Below are 6,190 nucleotides of genomic sequence, written 5' to 3' on the forward strand. Positions count from 1 at the left end.
ATTAGATGATTTTGTTAATGATGATGAGATAGAAGAAGAAGCTGAAAGCAAAACAGATGATGATCAAAACAACCATGATGAATACAGTTCTGATGAATATAGTCCTGATGATTAGCCTATTTGTAATTAGAATTTTATTTTTTGTCATGTTGGAAGAAGAAACATTATGTGATGACCAACAGGTATTTTAATTTAAATCATTTTATTGTGTTCATGTTATTTTTGTATCTTCTGATGGCATATTCATATTTTTTTGTGCATTTAGTAGATATTGCTGATAATTAGTTGAACTTTTACTAAAAAGCTTGCTTATTGTTTTTATTAGGAAATGGTTAGATGTAGAGGAAGAGGTGCACGAATTGGTGGATGAGGACAACGCCCTGTTATTGATATAAGATTTCAAACAAATGAAGTTACATCACCTCGTCGAGAAAGGCTGCACCAAAATCAATCACAAGAAGAGGCACAACTTTGGGACCAACAAAACCAGCAGACAAATGAACACCAAGACCAGATGCTTGAATTGCAGCAAAATCAATCCCATGGACAGCAACTTCAAACTCAACCAAGAGTTTCTAGTCATTGTAGTAATGCTGGTATAATAATATTTTATTTATATCTGAAACTTTTAATTTATTCTACTTAAACTTAGTTATACTAATTGTAATTTATTTTCTATAGCAACTGTTTCAAGTAAGAATATGCGTGGGTGTTACAAATGTATTAAGGTTGATATGAGAACAAAGAATGGACCATTGAAAGTTAGCATCCCTCATGATACACCGAGAGTAGTAGGAGAAAATGCTAGAGATATTGTCAATTTTTGTGGTTATGTTGTCAGGACACAAGCTCCATTAACCGCAAAAAATTGGCCAGATGTGGCAAATAGAGTAGGTGAGCGAATGTGGCTGCAAGTAAAGGTAAATTAAATATTTATGATTGATTTTAGTATCTTGTTTATTTCTATTTATATATATTAACATATAATTTACATTGTTTGTGTCTTCTAGGAGAAGTTTAAGATGGAAGATGATAGGAATGAATATCGTTTATGTGCTTTTGTCTTGGCCACCATGTAATGACTTTATAGAGGTTGGAGAAATCGCTTGCATGATTTATATAAGAAATTTAGAACTGATGAGGAGAGGTTGGCTAATATTCCTGAAGATGTTACTCCAGAAGATTGGAAATATATGATGGCATACTTCAGCTCTGATGCTTTTCAGATTTTTGCAAATTAAAGTTTAATTTATATTTAAAATATATACATCATCATTTTGGATTTATAGATGATGTTAGTTGCATGTATCAATTGTTTGTAGAAAGTAAGCAAGCGAAATGCAGCAAATAGGGCAAAGCTAGTTACTAAGCATACATGTGGCACCCGATCTTATGCTGAAGTTGAAGAATCAACTGTAAGTTTTTAGAATAAATTGAAGATTTAACATAGTTTTAGGAACTTCTAAATAAAATACTTATTTTTTTGTGATTCATTTCAGAGGGACCCAGAAACAGGTGAAAAAGCACCACCAGATCAGGTTTGGTTGATTCAGCATACTAAGAAAAATAAAGAAGGAGAATTAGTGTGGTCTGACCCTAAATCCAAGGAGATCCATGTTAGTTAAAAAATTTTTCTTATTGTTCTTAAAATTCATTATGCATTATTTTGGCATCTAATCTTTGATAATCTATTGCAGGAATAACTTGAGGAGGTTGTTCAACGTCAAACATAAGAGAATGAATCCCAAATGACTCGCGATGACATATTACTGCAAGTACTTGGCCAAAAGTCTGGTTATTTTCATGGCAAAGGTGCTGGAAAGAAGGCACCATCTAAGAGAGTTAGGTATAATGAAAATATGCAAGAAGAGGTACAAAGAGCTGTCGAACAAGCTAAGGAATCGTTGGTGGATAGCATTAGAGAAGATGTTTGAGCTCAATTGCAAGATGAGGTTAGAGCTGAGATTCAAGCTCAAATGGAGGAACAAGTTAATGAAAAAGTTAATGCTATGATCCAAGCTCGCTTTGCTGCCTTTTTTGAAACTTTCTTCCAATCAAGAGCTTCATCTTCCTCAATGCATGAACCTTGACCAAGTAAGAATTTTTTACTTTTAAGAAAGTAGAAAAGTTAAATATGATATTTTTTTTTCTTGTTTTCAATGATCTATAAGAGAGGAATATAAACAACAACCAATCAGCTATAGTATACTTAGGTACAGTGCTGCATTCTAAGAGTGTGAGATCCATAATTTTTTATAATTCTAGGAAGGGCAACTTTGAATTGAGATTCTTAATATATAGTCAATTTTTTTTTTAATTTTTTATTTTAGAAGTTTAATTGCTAACATGCTTGAGCTCATTTCTTGTGTAATCCATTGAAAACATGGATTGAAAACATGGATTGAAAACCTTTCTTGTTGTCTCAATTTTTCAATATGAGGTGTAAATTTACAAATTATATGCAAAAAAGGTTGCCTTATTTTTTTTTTTTAAATTTTAATGGATAATCTATTGCTTATCTAGAGGTTGCTAGACTTTAATTACTTAAAACTTTATTCTAGCCAATCATTTACTAATCCAAACCTTGTTTATATGCAGGAATAATATGGGCAGCTACTTCTGTCGGCATTATGGGAGTACATCAACTAGCTTCAATTTGAAAATATGGATGTCATAGGCTGTTAATTTTGATCAGTTAAGTAGAATGTAGGGTGCTTATGAACTATAGGTACTAGTCAGTATTTTTTTTAAATTAATTTTGGATGTTCTGTCAAATTTCAAACAGTGAAATTAAAAATTCTTTGGATGTCTTGGATCATGTACTGTTGGTTTTGATCAATTAAATAGCATATGGAGTGCTTATGAACTATTGGTACTATCTTGTGATTTTTATTTTGGATATCTACTGAAATACAAACATTAAGAAAGATGTATTTGGATTCTTAGTTTGCTTGTGAATGAGATGAATTTCTGTAGTCATAAATTGTCATAAAAAAATGGTACACTAAATTTTAGTGACAATAACAAGTTGTCACATATGAGATTTTTCATGACAACAAAAGTTCTTGTCACTTTAAGCTATTTCAGTGACAAGAAACTTTATCACTAAACAGAGTCATTATTGTCCCAAAATCAATTTACATTATTGCATTGTGACAAGAATGATTTGTTTCTGTAACAAGTTAAGTTGCCACAAATTTTATTTTCAGTGACAAGTGAAACTCTTGTCTCTGTAAGACTTTTCTGCAATAAGAGAACTCGTCTCTAAATAGATTTACTATCATCACAAGACCCTTCAAGGCATGCCCATTTCATTGTATTGGTGACAGCAAAAAGTATATTAAGTGACAAGCTCTATTGTCACAGAAAAGAAATGATTCAGTGACAAGAAATTTAAGTTGTCATAAATGGTTTTAGCGATGAAGCAATTGCGATCGGCTAGTGACAATAGTTTGTTGTTAGAGAAATTCATCAGTGACAATATTTCAAGTTTCAGTGACAACATTGCTTGTCACAAAAAACTAAATTTCTTGTAGTGTTAGTATAAGGTTTGCAAAGTTAAATTCGTGTCTTATCATAGCACACAAGTAAAAAGAAACATTAATAGGAAGAGAAGATTGTTGGAAAAAATCTTTATTATTTAGTATTAGTATTATAATTTTATGTTTATTACTTAATTAATAGCTTTCTGCATACCGTAAATATATAAATTAAAGTTTGATGTTATCCGGTTCAAAGCATATTTTGGAAGGTGCTTTCTTTAGAGTACAATTTATTCTATTCTAATGTAAACAGCTGATGACAGTTTATTCTCAAGATACAACGAACCATTTCATGTTTTTCTTGAAGTGCACTTTAACGAAAGAAAGTGAGAGTCGAACCCAAATTAGCCAAGTCCAGATTGAAATACTTTCTTTCTTAATCCTCTTTTATATCAATACAATCATCTTCTTAAGTGCTCAATAGATGCACTTGAGTTCACTCAGTTAGTAGGCTCAATTCTCTTTTCTAATCTGATAGTATTCGAATGGAAAGTGATGTTGTTATGATGAATGAAAAGTACGATACCTTTCCTATTTACAGATGTGAAAAGGTGAGTATAATTGGATACTTGAGCATCTTTTCACTAGATACATTCCTTCATATAATCCATCCATTCATCAAGAGTTATATCGCTTGGAATCACCATAAGATTGGAAGCATTTTTTCATAGAGAAAGTGACTTTTTAACAAATCTCATAACAAATAATTAAGATATGCATCCATGGGATTTCGTAGAATTTTAAAAGAAGAAATAGAAATAAAGATAAAATACTAAATCTTACCTATTTAGAAAACCAAGCTCTTTGGGAATCTAAATTGAAGAAAGTTGTTTATATTTATGGGATTCTAAAAATATCAAAATTTTAAATTAAAAATTTATTAATAAGCGAACAAAGATTAGCTTAGGTTGTTCGAAGATGTAGAATCAGTTATTTGCTCGCATTTGCTGACCAATTTTATTTTCTTCTTATCAATTAAGAAGGTGAAGGAACATTTTAATTAAGATATTGGAGTTCACATATACTCCTTGCTTGCATTCCTAAGAATGATTGTTGGTTGGGAAAAAAAAAATGGAAGCTCTGTAGGCTCACAAAAAAAAGAGCAAGGAGAACCTACAAATAGATCATAACAATTTTGAGATAAAGATGATGCCTTATGGAGATATTAGAGGCATAGCACACTTAGAAAGAAACACCAATCCTGAATGGTGCAACAAATCCAAGTTATAACTTAATAAAATGAATCTTCTTACGAAAGACCATGGTGGATGAAAGCAAATGTAAATGTCAAAAAGAATAAAGCACTAATCTTATTCCTACCAATTTAGCTAGCTTCATTATTTCACCCAGGAATATCAAAAAAAAAAAAAAATCACCACATACAATCAACATTACCATGCTAGAAAAGACTATCAGAAAATGTTTAGCATCCTGCATCACTGATTCAAGTAAGGCATATTTAGCTTTTGGTCCTATTGCGGCCAATCCCCTCGTTGCCTGGTCGTCGGAAACGAGCACCTGCAAAGGAAAGTCCACACTGACCGGAGATGCCTCCGGTGGGAACCCTCCGACGGTCAAGTCAGAGAGGAGACTAGGCAACAGTAGAGAGGAATCAGGGGACTCAGCGATGGAGAGAGAAAGGGAGAGAGAGAGAGAAAGGAGCCTCCCTTAAGCTGTTGCCTTACCTCGTTTTATAATAGGAGGTGGTATGGTCCCGCCGTCGGTGATGTAGACAACTGAAGAGTTGTCAAATCGTCGGGGGTTGTCATGTCGTTGACGAGCTGACAGATCCTAGGAATTAATTCGCGTCTTTGGCAGGACAGCGCCCCAGGTTCCTGGCAGGACAATGCCCCTTGGTGGTTGCATAGCATGTCCTTGACAGGACTGCAGCCCATGCTGTTCGTTCGGCGTCTAGAAAGGCCTGTAGAAGTCGGACGTCGGTTGTCCAAACCGACAGGGAGTCGGTGATGTCCCACCCGACAGGGAGTCGGTGATGCAGGATCGGCTTCCAGGTGATCGGAGGCAGTGTTGGCCTGTTAGGCCGGCACACTTGGGCAGGGCATCATCGGTAGTTACTGTCGGTGTCGCACGTTGCAGACGGGCAAAGTTGGTCGGTCCATCTCGAGGATGGGTCGGCATCGGGACCCGTTGGGGAGTCAGCGTCGGTGAGTCGGCATCAGGGTCAGTCGGTATATCCCAACAGTTGCCCCCCCTCTCCTGAGCCTGATGTCACGTCAGCCCGTGTTTCCACACAGGTGGGGCGTCGGGCGAAAGGAGTGGATCTTCATTGCGTCATGCCCTGATTCTGCTGATCTCACCAGCGGACGATCCGGACAAATCGGTGTCAGACGACTTGATGTCCGATGATTCGATGTCAGACGATCTGGTGTCAGACGATCCGATGTCAGACGATCCAGTGTCAGACGCCTTCTGGGGAATGCAAACCACCGTCTGGCACTCCCTTGGGAGCGTGGACCGCCGTCAGGCATCCCATCAGGAATGCAGATTGCCGTCAGTGAATTAATTCTGAGGTGCGGTTTTTTCGCCACGTGTCAGGAGGTCATTGGGCCGGAGTCGTTTGTGCGGATGAAGGCGACGTGGCCCGATCTGAGATGGGTGCGGCGAATCATCGGGCCAGAGGAGGGCCC

General features: G+C 36.2%; 1 long non-coding RNA gene across 1 annotated transcript; it reads left to right on the forward strand.

The window, feature by feature from the left end:
* Positions 1–1,037: 1,037 nt before the first annotated feature.
* Positions 1,038–1,989, forward strand: LOC140856032 (uncharacterized). Its single transcript, XR_012139441.1, has 3 exons — positions 1,038–1,415; positions 1,500–1,616; positions 1,698–1,989. It is a non-coding gene; the product is annotated as an uncharacterized lncRNA (long non-coding RNA).
* The last annotated feature ends 4,201 nt before the right edge of the window (positions 1,990–6,190 follow it).

Source organism: Elaeis guineensis, chromosome 3 (genome assembly GCF_000442705.2).
Source record: "Elaeis guineensis isolate ETL-2024a chromosome 3, EG11, whole genome shotgun sequence".
Classification (NCBI taxonomy): domain Eukaryota; kingdom Viridiplantae; phylum Streptophyta; class Magnoliopsida; order Arecales; family Arecaceae; genus Elaeis; species Elaeis guineensis.